Source organism: Pleurodeles waltl, chromosome 1_2 (assembly GCF_031143425.1).
Source record: "Pleurodeles waltl isolate 20211129_DDA chromosome 1_2, aPleWal1.hap1.20221129, whole genome shotgun sequence".
NCBI classification, from domain to species: Eukaryota; Metazoa; Chordata; class Amphibia; order Caudata; family Salamandridae; genus Pleurodeles; species Pleurodeles waltl.
In genome coordinates this window covers 826922129-826938559 of record NC_090437.1, presented here as the reverse complement: position 1 = coordinate 826938559, position 16431 = coordinate 826922129, and the positions used below count along the sequence as shown (strand labels likewise).

At 45.3% G+C, this 16431-nt stretch overlaps 1 protein-coding gene across 1 annotated transcript in view; it reads left to right on the top strand.

Moving 5' to 3' along the window:
- Positions 1–8891: 8891 nt before the first annotated feature.
- SCRG1 (stimulator of chondrogenesis 1) overlaps positions 8892–16431 on the top strand; it is a 110417-nt gene continuing 102877 nt past the window's right edge. The window contains exon 1 of the mRNA XM_069244416.1: positions 8892–9124. The gene's annotated coding sequence lies outside the window, so the exon portion shown is untranslated. The remainder of the gene's footprint in view (positions 9125–16431) is intronic.

Sequence of the window (16431 nt, the reverse complement as noted above, 5' to 3'; positions counted from 1 at the left end):
CTAAGGTACCGGAGGCTGGGGCAGCACGTGCGCTGGTGGTTCACCCAGTGTCACCGGGCCTTCCTACTGGGCCTGGCTCATGAAATTCCCCTGGCAGAACATTTAGGTGAAGACAAGACCTTTGCCAGGCTTGTCACCCACTTTTATTGTCCCTGAATGTGGACGGCGTCAGATGCATTCTGTAGGTCCTGTCCCACCTGCCAGGGGAGTGGGAAGACAGGGAAAAGGCTCAAGGCCCCCCTGATCCTACTCCCCATCTTGGCACCCCCTTTGAAAGTGTGGGCATCGACATCATTGGTCCATTGCACCCCAAACTGCACTAGGCAACAGGTTTATCCTCTTGTTGGTGGACCATGCCACCCGCTACCCAGAGGCAATCCCTCTGAGGACAGTGCCTGCCCAGGTGGTGACCAGAACTCTGATGGGGATATTTACCCATGTGGGATTCCCAAAGGAGATTTGTGTCTGACAGAGGCACACACTTCATGTCTGCATACATGAAGTCCATGTGGGGTTACCTATAAGTTCACCACACCATATCATCCTCAATCCAATGGTCTTCTGGAGAGATTCAGCAAGACCTTGAAAGACATGATCACAGACCTTCCTGAGGCCATGAGGCTTAAGTGGGATACTCTCTTACCATGCCTTCTCTTTGCTTACAGAGCGTTACCACAGAAGGAGGGTAGGGTTGTCAGGGGACACTTAAGCATTGTAAAAGAGGGGTGGGAAAAAGCTCACAAGGCACCCCCTCAGGATGTAGTAAGCTACATGTTGGCCCTCCGCAACCAGATGCCAGTCAAGAGGTGATGAAACGCTGGTACGACCAGAAGGCCACCCTGGTGGAGTTTGAGCCTGGAGACAAGGTTTGGGTAATGGAGCCAGTAGAGCCTAGAGCTCTCAAGGACCACTGGAATGGTCCATTTGAGATCAAGGAGCGAAAAGGGAGGCCACTTACTTAGTGGGCCTCCAGTCCCCTAGGAGCCCCCTAAGGGTGCTCCATGTAAACTGACTGAAGCCTCATTTTGAGAGGACTGAGGTCAACATGCTTCTGGTGACAAATGAGGGTGTGGAGGATGAGAGTGAACTTCTCCCCTACCTCCTCTCTGCCAAAGAAGGTAATGGGTCAGTGGAGGGTGTCAATCTCTCTGACTCCCTGACCCTGAACCAGCGAGGGGACTGCTACCATTTATTGGAGCAGTACTCCTCCCTGTTTCCTTCAACCCTTGACTCACACACTTGTATGTCCATGATAGTGACATGGCAGACAGTCCTCCTGTAAAGAATAACATTTACAGGTTGTCAGACAGGGTGAAGGCCAGCATCTAGGAGGAAGTTGCCAATATGCTGGCTCTTTGAGTGATTGAGAAGTCAAGCAGTCCCTGGTCCAGCCCTGTGGTGCTTGTTCCCAAAGCTGCCACACCCGGTGCTATGCCAGAACTTAGGTTCTGCGTGGACTACCTGGGTCTCAATTCTGTCACAAAGACAGACGCTCACCCCATCCCCGAGCTGATGAGCTCCTAGACAGGCCATGCGTGTTGCCAAATTCCTCAGTACTTTTGATCTTACATCAGGATACTGGCAGATCGCCTTGACTGAGGGGGCAAAAGAGAGATCCACTTTTTCTACCCCTGAGGGACATTACCAGTTCAGAGTGATGCCCTTTTAATTGAAAAATGTCCCCACTACCTTCCAGATACTTCTGCCTTAGCGAAGAGAGCCCCCAAGGGGTTGGGTAGCTCTCCCCACTTTCAGCTGGAGGGAACACGTTAGACCTGACAGCCTTAGGGAGGTCATCCCCCTACTTTTTGCCTGCCTTCCTCCACTTTCCGGACACTTTTTTTGCTGGTTCCAGGACTCTGTGCACTGTACCACTGCTAACCCTTGCTAAAGTGCATATGCTCTCTCCCTTAAACATGGCAACATTGGTTCATTCCCAATTGGCATCTTTGATTAACGTTTAAGTCCGCACCAAGGGAGATAAACAGGCACACAGATTCATAGACTTAGCGTTTGTTGCTTTCAAACGTCTGATCGCAACACATTGGAAGGCTCCACAAGTTCCATCCCACTCGGTTTGGCTGCGCGACCTACATAGTCGCTCACAGGCCGAGGCGCAGACACTCAACCTATTGCAACGTAAGGGTCTCATTGAAGAGCGCCCTGAAGCCTGGAATACCTTTGTGGTGGCAATAGAAGCGCGTGATGACTTGCACCCCCCGTGAATAGTGCACCATACATAAATCTTACAGCAAGGTGGATACGATCAGCAGGATATTTGAACTGCCTCAATCTCAATTATAGACATTGCTGACACTCTCATCCTAATCCTCATAGTATTAACCTAACAAACCTGGCTGGTTCCACTGCGTACAAGACTTCACGCAGGTCAAACCCAGTTCGATCAATGCCAATTAGGCTCAGCATCCCGCTGAACCCCACAAAACATAATCCTTGCCTCCACCTCTGTCCTTCGCACTCCACACACTTACATATATTAGCTGCATTCCTTCCTCTAACCCCTCCCTACCTCGGCTTGAGGTAGCACATATTATAAATGACACTGATCGTGCTTAGCTGCATTGTTATTCGGCAAGTAGTTGTCGCACAGTATTTAAGCTGTATGTTTCCTTTCTTCCTGCTCTGTTAGCAATATCTTATGTTTGTTTATAATTTGATTTTTTTTTCTCTCTCTTTCATACCAGTTAATATGCAACAAGGCCATGCAAGATTGTTTATACAAGTAAATAATTTGATAAATTGTAAACAGCCAATGTACTGGTATCTGAATGTTATGTTTAATAAACAGATTTAAAAAAAAAAAAAAACTTTTAAGTCCCTAGTAAAGTGCACTACATGTGCCCAGGGACTTTAAATTGAATGCTACTAGTGGGCCTGCAGCACTGGTTGTGCCACCCACATAAGTAGCCTCTTAACCATGTCTCAGGACTGCCATTGCAAGGCCTGTGTGTGCAGTTTCACTGTCATTCAACTTGGCATTTAAAAGTACTTGCCAAGCCTTAAACTCTCCTTTTTTACATATAAATCACCCCTAAGGTGATCCCTGGGTAACCCATAGGGCAGGGTGCAATGTAGGTAAGAGGTAGGACATGTAATGTGTTTTATATGTCCTGGTAGTGAAAAACTCCTTTTTTTTTTTTACACTACTGTGAGTCCTGCTCCTTTCATAGACTAGCATTAGGGTTACCCTCATATACTTTTGAGCTGTAGATTCTGATAGGAAAGGGGTAACCAGGTCATATTTAGTATGGCCAGAATGGTAATACAAAATCCTGCTTATTGGTGAAGTTGGATTTTATATAACTATTTTAGAAATGCCACTTTCAGAAAGTGAGCATTTCTCTGTACTTAAAATCCATCTGAGCCTTACAACCTGTCTCCTGTCCACGTCTGGCTGGGCTGGTTGACAGCTCCCTTGTGCATTTCACCCAGACAACCACAAACACAGGCTACTCAGTCACACCTGAACTTATCTGCTGGGAGGGTGGAGGACCTGACACTTACATTTCAAAGGCTAGTGGCCTGCCCTCACATAATGGACTGCCAAACCCCTAATGGGACCCTGACAGACAGACCTGTACTGAAAGGGGATCTTGTGCACTTCAAAACCACTCTTTGAAGTCTCCCCCACTTCAAAGGCATTTTGGGTATATAAACTGGGCGCCCTGACCCCATTAGATCAGACACTTCTGGACCAGATCCAGCAACCTGTCAAAAGGAACTGCCTGGCTGCTCAAAGGACTCACCTGGACTGCTTTGCTCTGAAGGACTGCTGCCTTGCTGTTGCCCTGCTGCCTTGCTGGCCTCTGACCTTGCTGAGAAGTGCTCTCCAAGGGCTTGGATTGAGCTTGCCTCCTGTTTTCTGAAATCTAAGGGCTAAAAAGACTTCATCTCTTCAAGGAAACTCCTTGTGCACCAAAACTCGATGCACAGCCTGCCGGAAATGATGCACAGCTTGCCCTGCGATGAGAAAATCGCCACCCAGCCAAACCGGAACAACGCAGCCCGACTTACCGAGTGAAGATTGATGCAGTGCCTGAGTTAAGACCGGAAATTCGACGCACGCCCCTACCAGATCGACGCACAGCTGAGTCGGAACAAAGCAGCCTGACTTCCTGAGTGAAGAATCGATACAGCGCCTGCCATGTGACAGAAAATTTTACAAATCGCCTACCAGATCGATGCAACGCCTGTGACTTCTTCTCGCACGCCCAGGATTTTTCCCTGCATCGTCCCTGGACATCAAAAGAACCCCGTATTGCAGTGAGGATCCAAGACTGCGCACTGGAAATCGACGCAAAGCCCCTTGCAGCATAGAAAGAAACGATGCATCGTCTGTGCCGCATCAGAAAATCCGACGCACACCTTATTTTTCCTCGCATCTCCTCCTCTGCAGTCTCCGTGCATGCTAATTTTGATGCAAACCAGGTACTTTGTGCAGACAAGAGACATATGTTGATTTTTAAGATCTAAGACTCTTTTTAAACTTGCAAAAGTGATATCTCAACTTGTGTTTATTGAATCGTGATTGTTTTTACCTAAATTTAATCAGATAAATATCTTAAATTTTTCTAAACCTGTGTGGTGTATTTTTGTGCTGTTTTGAATGTGTTATTGCATGGTTTATTGCACAAATACTTTACACATTGCCTTCTAAGTTAAGCCTGACTACTCAGTGCCAAGCTACCGGAGGGTGGGCACAGGATAATATGGACTGTGTGTGACTTACCCTGACTAGGATTGTGATCACTATTTGGACAAAGACTAGAAACCCCATTTCTAGCACCGCCCATTTATCAATGTATGCAATAAAAAGATCTTCAGGGATCCCATCCAGCCAAGCAGCTTTACCAGGGAAAACACTCTTAATTGCGCTTCTGTTTGTTTCTAGGTCAATAACAAGGTCCAGATCCGGGCCAGACCTTCTTGGCTTAAATGCCATATCATAGAGAGCTGATAAATGCTCCAACAATATCTGGGGCTGAATGTGATTGGTCATGGTACCTTGAGCATGTTGGCTCCCATTGACTACTAACTTCCAGAATATTTTAGGGTCATTTGACTTGTCTGCATGTTGAGATCCCATAAGTGGGAACCCCACATTTTACGGGTCTTTTGCTGCACTTATTAATACAGGGTTTTCCTAACCTTAATCAGCTCACATCTTCCACTTCTCATAGCTGAAAGGAGGTCCCTTTTACCTACTCTATAGTCCTTACTAAACCATGAATTGCTGACAGTGATGTTAGGAAGGGTCCTCTTATGGTTAATCTGAAAGTGGTCACTAAAGGTACAGTATAAGTCTTTAGGTATTGCAAGCATCTCCTGGTTTCTTGTAACTGGGTCAGACAAGTTCTCTATGTCTTTCGGGGTGGTTGAGAGGGACTCATTTATGCTACCTGGGATCGGGCTGAATAACAACTTGCGACCATTTCAGTGTGCGTCTATTGTTAACTGGGCCAATAACCCTACTAAAAGATAAATAGGCAGGCTTTTGGTGTAATGTAATGTCAGCCATCATACAATAGAGGTCGCTGTTGTGCCATGCAACTAAATTCATATCTACCACATACTCCTTAGGGGCAAAGATACAAGAATGTAATGGATCCTACTGGTTTGTCCTGGTCCATTGTGAGTATGATAACCATGAAGGTCCGTTTTAGTGCTTCTGTTACAGGCTCTCATGCCACATATTAACATCAGCAAAAGCATCTGATAGGCTACATCTGTGCACTTCTTGATAGTGGGTATATCCAAAAATGGGATTCCCTAATCCTCATTCTCAACCTTGCTGAAGGCTTTGCCAAGATTTGTCTAGAGGCTCAAAGGTAGAGTTTAGTTCCCCAGTGATGATCAAGTAATCGTGCCAGAAAGTGCCTGAGTATTGCTGATTCCCCCACCCCTCTGACCCCTCTGTTGTAGATATTGTAAATATACAGAAGAAATCACCTCTTCCTGATAGAGAGATGCACTGTATATTGGGGGAGCCTACCTTAAGTGACCTTATATCTGCACTCAATGAGAGGTGAACCCATAGTATAAGGCAACCACTGCCTGTGTGTTGCGCTGGAGTGAAAAAATGTGAATAGTCCGCCCTAAATACTGGCTCCACACACCATGTCTCCTGTAAAAGACACAGCAGATTGGTCTATGAACTTGCCCCAGTCCAGGTCACCCAGTTTGTTTGTCAGACCTACAACATTCCAGGGCAAAATGTTGCAATGTTTTGAATCATTGCCAACTTTAAGTACCGATGTGAAAGGAAGACACTTATCTGTAGATGACCCACCAAAGGCACAATTTCCTCCCTGGTAAGTGCTAGAATGTGGATCCCGCTCATGGTCACTCCTGCCATGAATACTAGAGAAACGGCCAATGGAACATTGCACAGCACAGTTTGCCAGGGTGGGTGGGTGTTGCTTATTCTATTACTTGTCTTTGCTTCTTGTGTTTCTGGCTACTCTACCGAGTCTACTCTCCATATGCACAATATTTTCCAGTACTCATGGAGGGCCAATCTGATTTTAGGAATTATCCCACCTTTTTCTTCTCTCCCTTTTGTGTCCAGTTCTTAGCAATGACCCTTTGAATCAGTTGCTATGGATCTCCCATATGATCTTGATTTCATCCTGCTCTTTAAATCTCTGTGTGGTGATCGGGCTTCCAGTTCTGAGATAAATGTAGAGTCCCTGACGCACACTTGAATAAGACTACAGACAGGTTCTAACTTGTAATTGTAATTGTAATTGTAATCGTATTTATATAGCGCTTACTACCCCTGACGAGGCGTCGAAGCGCTTTTCGATGAGTAGCACGCTACTCCGGTACCCAACAAGAATTAGTGATGGATTAGTATAATTTAATAAGGAGTACAGTTTTAGTATTATTATGAGTTAATTTGAGTTGCGGATATGAGAGTTTGTTAGTTAGATTGACTGGAGTAATGGAGGGGTGGAGGAGGAAAGAAATCCAGAAGTGTTAATTGGGAGTTTATCCTTCATTTACTCAATCCAAAGGCTTGAGATGAATAAAAGGGGGGCGGAGGGGAAAGAGGATGTGGAAGGGTTAGGGAGAGCATAGTAGCAGGGTGAGATGAATGCAGGAGAATTTAGTAGGGTTGTGTGGGAGGTCACAGAGGTAGAGTGAGGTTTGGTGAGTTAGATGTGGGGGTGGAGGGATGAGCTTAGGCAGAGATATTTAGGAGATGAAAGTGGTCGAAGGGATTTGGGATGAGTCCGAGTGAGAATGGAGGATAGTTTGATAGAGACATGACATAAGAGCGATGAGTAGATAAGTGTGATAAAAAGAGAGCAGAAATTCATAGAAACATGCCAGGCACAGAAACAACATATACACATACATACACATATATATATATATTTATACACACACACACATGACTATACACACACATCTGCACATACAATACATAATTAGAATCATGGGTAAAAAATACTTAGTCGTCCATCCATCATCCTGGTAAAAAGGCGGGAACTCCCCCACCTACCTCGAGGGTGGACGGGGCGTGGCCCAGCGGGTGGAGCCCACAGGTGCTCCACAAAGGGAGAAACCCTCCACTCTGTGTCTCCAGCAGAGGAAGACAGAAACCGCGCGTCCCAGTCAGACATAGACCACGCTCCAGCACATCAACAGCTCACCTCCAGGAAGGATTCCAGATCCCCTCCGCCATGGGATCTCTGAGCGCACAGCCCCGCCCCGTCACATCCTGAAGTTAGGTGGGAAACTGTCACCCACACCATCTGCTCTGCCTCATTAATTTATTAGGTTTGGGGTCTAGAGGAGGGTGAGGTTAGCGGAAGGTGAAAAAGTTGCTTACCGTAATGTTTCCCAAACTGTCACCTGAACTGAAATGTTTAGAAACATAATCAAAATGTTGCTGTTGCATTCTGTCCAAGAAAGATTAGGCAGATTTGGGTATGCTCAGGGGCATCAATTTACTGTTGAACAAAGACATAATGCACCATCTGAATGTAGCATACCTAAAGGCAACCTTACATAGCACAGTGCATATAAATAGTAAATGAGTGCAATATAAAACATAGTTAATAAATGTATTGATACAGTAGTGAAGAATAGCCGCACCTGGGATGTGTCTGTAAAATTCACCTTTTGCCCTAAATTTTTGTCCTCAATGTTGATCCTTTGGCCTGAATTTTCTACATTCCTGTCACGAATTTGCCTCCATGTCAGGTGGTCACCCTAGCTTTATGATGTTCACTCGGTACATACACCTCCACCCCTCCCCCACTAGCATATTTCAATCTCTGCACATCTGCAGAACATGTGGCTGGCCCGTATATACTCAGCGCCCCTCTCCTTTACCGCCACTAAGCCACATAATTAAATATCTATTACAATTTCCTGTGACACTGGAAAGGGATTACGAAACAAGTTAACAGATCAGCTGACACATTGCATATATAAACATCTATCAGGCAGGTCCCGTGAATGCGTGAGGCACGGAAGGGGCCTAGAATGCGTACAGTAGTTCTTTAATAAGCCTCTGGGCACAAATAGGCAAAGTTGGAAAGCAAAAAAGCGCGTTGTGCAAAACCCCAGAGGCGGAATAAATGCCGCCAGTTTTCGGGATGTATTTCTGCTCACTGTACTCTATTGTAGAAGCTATCCCCCAAAGGCAGGCTCTGGCTCTCGGCCCCTGTCTCCCGCCACGCTCCCCAGGCAAGACAGAGAAGAAGCCACTGCCCGCTTCATGCCTTGTTCCTTGTGGCTGAGAAGGCATATACTGTTCGTCCGGGCGAGGCCCCCTCCCTCTCCCGGAGTCTGTATGGACTGGTTGTTGCCGCTGCTGGAAAGGAGCTTTTCATTGATTTCTAGGGGCTGGACGCGGCTGAAGAGAGGTAGTTATTCCTGGGCGCTCCTGGACCACGTTTTGGCTGCGATGAAGATGCCGCTGGTCCTAGTCTGGAGACAAAGGCACATTTGTACCTCCCTCCTGCCAAGCCAGCCCCCTCTGCCCCCCGCGCCTCTTTTCTTTTTTCTCTTTCCCTCAAATTCTCGGAGTGAGCCTGGCTGAGAGACACATTTATCTCGAGAGCTGAAAGGGAAAGAAGCACAGAGACAGGTAGGTCCCCTCGCTCTTTTAACTTGTTTACGTCATCGCTGAGCACTGGGGGCTGGGGTGTTGTTAGAAGGACAAAGGGTGGCAGATGCAGCGCCGTCGGCACAATGCAGTTCAACCAATGAAGCGTGCGCCTTCTAGCATAAAAGTATTATTTACCGAGCGCAGGCTCTGCCCGTGAGTGCATACCTCTGAATTCTCGGAAGAGAGATTAGGGAATAAGGACACTAGCTGGGCAAAATAGTGTAAATAAAAAGGGCAGTATGCAAGAATTGCACCTATATCAAGTTATTATAGGAGATTGTAAATGACTGGCCATTTCGTGTGCCTATTCTACAGCCGAGGCAGAGGCATATTTTATAGGAGGCAGGAGGCTGATTTGAGTATGTGGACGTGCTCTTCAGATCTACAACACTATCTGTGACAGTTGACATGACAGCAACCTGTTAAAGAATGGCGGCGGATATCTCCATAGCTTTCGGCACTAAGCTGACATCTTGAAACAAAGCAACGACCTGGAACGCCGCTTTTTGGTAACTGTTAGAGATGTAGGCGGTGCTTTAAATGGACAGGTCCTGAATGGTACTGACCTGAATGGTACTGAGTACCTGCACTTCTTTAATTTGTAAGGGAGAGTGCATGCACTTCTCAGCACTGCTGCAATACATTTAATAGGAGAGTACTGGCACTTCTCTGGAGCAAACAAATACTCTAAACAGCGAGTATCTGCACTTCTATTTTCCATTTAAAGGACTGGGTGCAGGGCTGGGTAAAGAGAGCACTCACTCTACACTGGAAGACATCTTTAAAACTGGCCTGAGTATCGGAGAATATTTCAAGCATATTACAACCCTAAAAATTGCAACTTTGTGCCTTAAATGCCGTCTATTGTTGCTGAAGCCCAAAGAAGTTGCCTATTTTTTGCCCTACAGCTATCTGTACCTCCTTAGCTGTCAAAAGTATCTATAAACGGTTCAGATGGTTTGGCGATTCTGGTCTTCTTTTGCCACACAGCTTTTTTTTTTAGAGAATAAATATTCTGAATGAAACGGGGATTCTTGCAAGAGGAAGTCGGGCACTTGTACAAAGATTCAATTCATCGAGTCTGTCCACGTTAGACGCGTTAATGCTCCGCAGAGTACAGTGTGGTAACTGTACAGGCAAAATAAAGGGTAAACTAATGCAATGTGAGAGGAGCAACCACAGTGGGATGCATTTCAAGTCACGACGTTTTCAGCAACGTGTACATGGTGGACGACATCATCACAATCTATCTGTGCTGTATTTTTTTTTTGTGTGCAATTTTATATAGCTCGGAGCTTAGAACTCTTTACAGCTGTAGCAGGATACATCGGTTACAACTGGTTAAAGTTGAAGGAGTTACCACATGAGACAATCACAGCAGTTGGTCATATACAGTTAAAACATTGATTTAGATGATGTAGGTCACATAACAAAGGTCATTCAGATCCTGGTGGAGAAAGTACTTAAATATGGTCAAGGGTGATTAAGAAGGTGTCTGTCAAATAGGAGGAGTTTGAGGTCCTTTTTTGAAAGTAACTAGGCATATGGTTAGGTGAAGAGAGGGAGGCAGAGAGTTCCAGGTTCTTGTGGCACTACCAGAGAATGACTGACTCATGTGTCATTCTCGAATGAAGGTGGGAGGCTCCAGGGCAGAGACTGCCATTTTTGGAACCTCTAATTGCTCCAGAGATTTCCAGTTTCTTGTTTAGATAGGAGGGTGAAGAGGAGTGCAGCTCCCTGTGGGTAATGCAGGAGATTTTGAATTGTGTCCGGGTTTCAATGGGAAGCCACTGGTGGGTTAGCAGGGCGGGGAAATGTGATCAAACTTCTTGAGACCTAAATTGAAGAGCACTGCTGCGTGTAGTGTTGCTTTCAGTTGGCATGGGGGACTTTGGGAATGCCAGAGATAAGGGCAATTCCATGGTCTAGTCTGGGGAGAACGAGAGATTTCACCACTGTTTTGAGGTCTTTTCCCAGGATCAATAGTCTGATGCTCTAAAGCTGCCTAAATTGGTGTTGTGCACTTTCGACCCTGGCTGCAATGTGGCTCTGAAATTGCGATGATTGTCAAATGTGATGCCAAGTGAACTGGACAATGGTGGGGCAGCAACTTGGGTGGCAAGGTTAGCCATCCATTCTGGTACTGGAGTTTTTGCTTTTGGAGGCAAAATCAAAAGAAATTCTTTTTTAGTTGGGTTGTGTTTTAAATGGTGGTTATACAGCCAGTTTAGAATATTTCGGAGTGTGTTTGAAAGCAGGGCAACATCTTCTGTGGATCAGGTTTTCATGTATATTTGAATGTCACAGGCATAGCGGTGGAAGAGAATCTCAGAGTTTCTGAGAATTACACACAGGGATTCTAGGTAGAGGTTAGAGAGGGTTGGGGAGAGGATCGAGCCTTGAGCTACTCCTTGATGTATGCTGTCTGGTCTAGAGAACGAGTTATCCATTTTCACAATTTGTTAACGATTGGCTAGCTATGAGGAGAAACAGTTGAAGACTGTGCCTCCACATTGCATGTGTTGTTCTAGAGTACAAAGGATGTCCATATCATTGATGGTGTTGAATGCAGAAGATAAATCCAGGAGGACCAGCAGGCAGGAGTTACCAGAGTAGAGGATTCTAAGGGAGTCATCTCCTATTTGAAGGATCACAGTACCTGTACTGTGACGCTGGCAGAAACATGATTGGGGACTGTCTGGGGGTTGGTTGTTCAAATATGTGAAGTGAGTTGGGATGCTACGCAACCACAACAGTAGTTGTTCATGTTCTCTTGAGAGAGAGGTTGGTTTTTCAAGAGAGGAGAGACTTGGTTTGTGTTGGACCTGGTCCTTTTTGCAGGGTCATTCCCAAACTTTTTGCCTCCTTCCCCCTGTTTTTTTCTGACCTGTTTTTGTTGGCTTTAGGACTCTGGACACTTTACCACTGCCAACCAGTGCTAAAGTGCATATGCTTTCTGTGTATCTGGCATATCTGATTTACTAGTAAGTCCCTAGTAAAGTGCACTAGAGGTGCCCAGGGCCTGTAAATCAAATGCTACTAGTGGACCTGCAGCACTGATTGTGCCACCCACATGAAGAGCCCTGTAAACATGTCTCAGACCTGCACTGTGTGTGCAGTCTTGCACTGTCAATTCAACCTGGCCAGTGTACCCACTTGCCAGGCCCACACCTTCCATTATTACAAATGTACGGCACCCCAACTGTAGGCCCTAGTTAGGTAGGGTGCAGTGTATGTTAAAGGTGGGACATGTACTGATGTGTTTTACATGTCCATGGGGAGGATGCAGTGTATATTAAAGGTGGGACATGTACTGATGTGTTTTACATGTCCTAATAGTGAAATACTGCCAAATTCATTCTTCACTGTTGCAAGAGCTATCTCACTCATATGTTAACATGGGGGCTGCCTTTAGATATCTTTTAAGTGCAGTTTTACTTTGGAAGCATATAGAGATAAGGAGTTTGGTGTCTCTGAACTCACAATTAAAAACACATATTTTGGTAAAGTTGTTTTTTAAATTGTCATTTTGAAAATGCCACTTTTAGAAAGTGATCATTTTCTTGCTTAAACCATTCTGTGACTCTCACTGGTGGTGTATTCCCTGTATGGGCCAGACTGACAGTTGGACTGTTTGTGAATCCCCTCTAGACAGTGACACAAAGGGAGCTGGGGTGTAACCTGCATATCCTGATGGGTCATCTGAGTTAGAGAGAAGGGAGGAGTGGTCACTTATACCTGAATGGGCTGTGCCTACCCTCACACAATGCAGTCTCCAACCCCCTGGTGTGAGTCTGGAGTAAGGCGTGGGCAATGCAGGATCTTGTGAACAACATAGACTTTCCTATGAAGTTTGCCAACTTCAAAGGCAGAAAGGGGTATAAGTAGTGGACAAAAAATCCAGGATTTTCAGATTACTTCTGGAATCAAGAGGAACCTCTGCCAAGTACCAGAGCTGAGGAGATTAAAGAGGAGTACTGCCCCTTTGTCTGTGACTGGGCTTTGCTGGGATGGCCTGCAGTTGGCGCTTCTGCCTGAAAAAGGACACAGACTGGACTTTGTGGTACATTCCAGCTTGTGAAGAATCTCCAAGGGCTTGGATTGAGCTTGCCTCCTGTTTTGAAGTCTCAGGACCATCAAAGACTTCCTCTGCAAGCACCTGGACTCTCTGCTGGGACTCCTGCCCTGCCAAGTGGTGCCCTGTCCAGTCTCTGAGCTCTTGAAAGGTGAAGTTGGAAATCCACACACTGAACTCTGTGAGGGGAAAATTGCAATGCACTATCTGCAACGCGGCTGAAAAAGAATACCTGCTTCATACATAAAATCGATGCTCCACCTGCATCGCGGCTGGGAGATCGACGCCTCGCAGCTAGAGAAACGATGAAACAACCGCTTGCGGCTGCCGATAATGATACAAGCCCCACGCAACGCGGTTTTCCAGCACTGTGCAACTGGATTTCTCACACATTGCTGGGCCTGAAAGTCCTTGTGAATCTGCGTGGATCAGAGGTGCCCTGTATGTAAATCAACACATCACTCTAGCGAGAGAGGAAAACGACAGCTCGCCAACCTGACCTTTGACCCCCGCCTGCTGTCAGGAATAGCCTAGTTGAGAAGGGCTTGTTTATACAGGGAGTACAGACATTGGGCCAATATTGGGAATTCTATTTAAAGATAGCTTGTCGGAGGCTGTTGGGCTGTACCTATACCAGAGCTGCTGGTCCTACTGAGAAATCAGGTCTGGAGCTCATGGTAACTATTATAAGCTGTACAAGTCCCCTACATAAAGCAACTGTAATTTAAAGCCCCTACTAAATCAGGATGTGGAACAGGCGTGTAGCTAGCCATGAGTGGCCACGTAGGCCCTTCATTGTTTCTTTGCTGAAAGGTCCCAGGCAGACACTCCTGTGTGTGTAGTAACTGACCAGCAAACAGTTCTGGTGTTCCTGGTACGTAAAAAGGTATTACCAAATCTTGGTAATTTGCAGGCTGTTGTACAGCCTTATAAGCCTGAAACTGCCTGGAGGCAGTATCAATAGCCTCAAACTCCACACATGTATAAAATGTCTCAAAGGCTTGAACTTCGTGAACTGCTATTTCAAAATTAACAACCCCACTTTACATCGGGGACACCTCGAAGCTTGAGATGTTGAGTAACTGCTTCCCTGTAATTGCCTTCTATCACGATAGGGGCCATCATATGAATGGATTCAAATAGAATTGATTTAAAGAATTAGAAAACTCACAGAATGGGGAATAACCTTTTAATTTTTATGCTTGACAAAGCTATGGCAATAGTTGCATCATTACTCCCTGTAGGAGGTAACCATGATTACTACGGATGTCTCCGTAATGACGTAATGATGGTTATTGTGTGTGTGTGTGTGTATTGAAATAAAACTGCTCAAGGGTTCTCATAACATCCAGGTCTCACTTGTGCACCATGTTGCATAAACTCAGGGCTTATTTACAAGCCCCGTGTGCCACAGGGAAAGGGCAGAAATGCACCATATCTACAAAATACAGTTAATTTCTTTCCTCTCCCCCTGTGCTGGCACACAATGCTCTGCCTAGCGCAGACACAGGCACCCTTGCACCATAGTGCAAGGATGCCTGCATTGTAGACAGTATTGTTTCTGTGCAGGAAGGGACACTTTCCTGCACAAAAATAGTCCATGGGAGCTTTTTCCTCTTTCTATGTAAAATACAGCACACATAGAAAGAGGAAAAAACTAGGAGAAATAAAGATATTTCTCCTTGTTGCACCTCTCCATGGAAGGCATAAGATTTTGACGCATTCCCAGGTTTATAACACCTTGTAAATCTGGGAAAACACCAAAACCCATGTGTGTTGCATGGGAAAACCCACTGCAACACCCATGGAATGCCTCCCTGATACAGTGTAAGGCAACGCAGCAACTTGAGCTTGAACTTACATGAAAAGCCACACAAAGTGGCTTTTCATGTCTTTGAAGATACGGGTCTGCATAATGCATGCTGGTGTGCCACAAAAAGTGATGCACCAGTAGGTCATGGAGCTTGTAAATACGCCCCTGAGTTTCTGGCTCAGCTCTACAAGATGGGCTTACACACCCCTGGGTGACACGAGCGAACTTAGTTCAATGCACCAATACCTTAATGTGAAGGACATGTCTATTTAGCCCCCCATCCTCACCCAATACATTGTTGAAGCAGCAATGCTTTTGGGTTACTAACAGTCCCTAAACTGGAATCCAGGGACACCGTGGTTATTAGAAACAAACCTTTTTTGTTCTCTTCAATACCACACACACAAACTGCACTAAGAAAAAGACACATTAACTAAAAAGCACGTTTATTCAACAGGTCCACCCTATTGCTAAAATTAAAAGAATAAAATTAACATTTCTACCATGGTTAAAATGTCTTCTTAAAACCCTGACACCTACTTCTATGCACTACACTAAGAGAGCACAGAGTACAATAATTTGCATCCAGAGTTTCTTAAGTGCACTGCATACCTGTTTACAGCAAAGTGGTGTAATTATCAGGAGTTAAGGAGGCTGTGTTCCCTGCTAAAGGCAAAAATGTGTTGCATCACCTCTTCCCGGACTTGGCTTGGTATCAGCGTTCCATAGAAAATGTGATACAGTAGCATTTGTGGCAGGCAGGAACTTCTCTGGCCGTATCCTGCTCGTGATAATCTGGGATGAAGGATCTCTCCTGACAAGTGTCAAGGGGCAGTCCTTTTATACTGTATCTTATCCAAGATGGTATTTTCAACATCACTTTAGGAGTGTTTGATATAACCAATGAGATGTTGATCTAAGAAGCATTCTTTTAAACAAATAAGATACAAATTCAACAATTCAGACTGCATTGTTTTGGCTCTTATTCTTGTTTGACCTTGAAATTGAGGTAACAAAGCACTTGTTTCAAACTGATATTGCATCAGATGTCTTTTTGATGTCTATATCTATATGACGTGACACATTCACTGGTTCATGGAAAGATATGGACAGACCAGATACATGTCAAACGCTGACCTCCTTCTGATTCTACAAAAATACAGGAAATGGAGTCCGGCCTACTTAAAATGGTGTCAGGACTTATAAAGATACTTCACTTCATGTCAGCATGCCGTAAGCCAGGAAGTGTCTCAATGTTTCCCTCAGCTTCATCTGCCACAACCATGATGTTCACAGTGTAATATTTCCAGATGTAAGGTTTAAGCTGGTTTATATAGAACACGCTCCTGGGTTTTCCTGTGGCACCTGTGTCCACCAAGTACTTCACAACAAAAACAT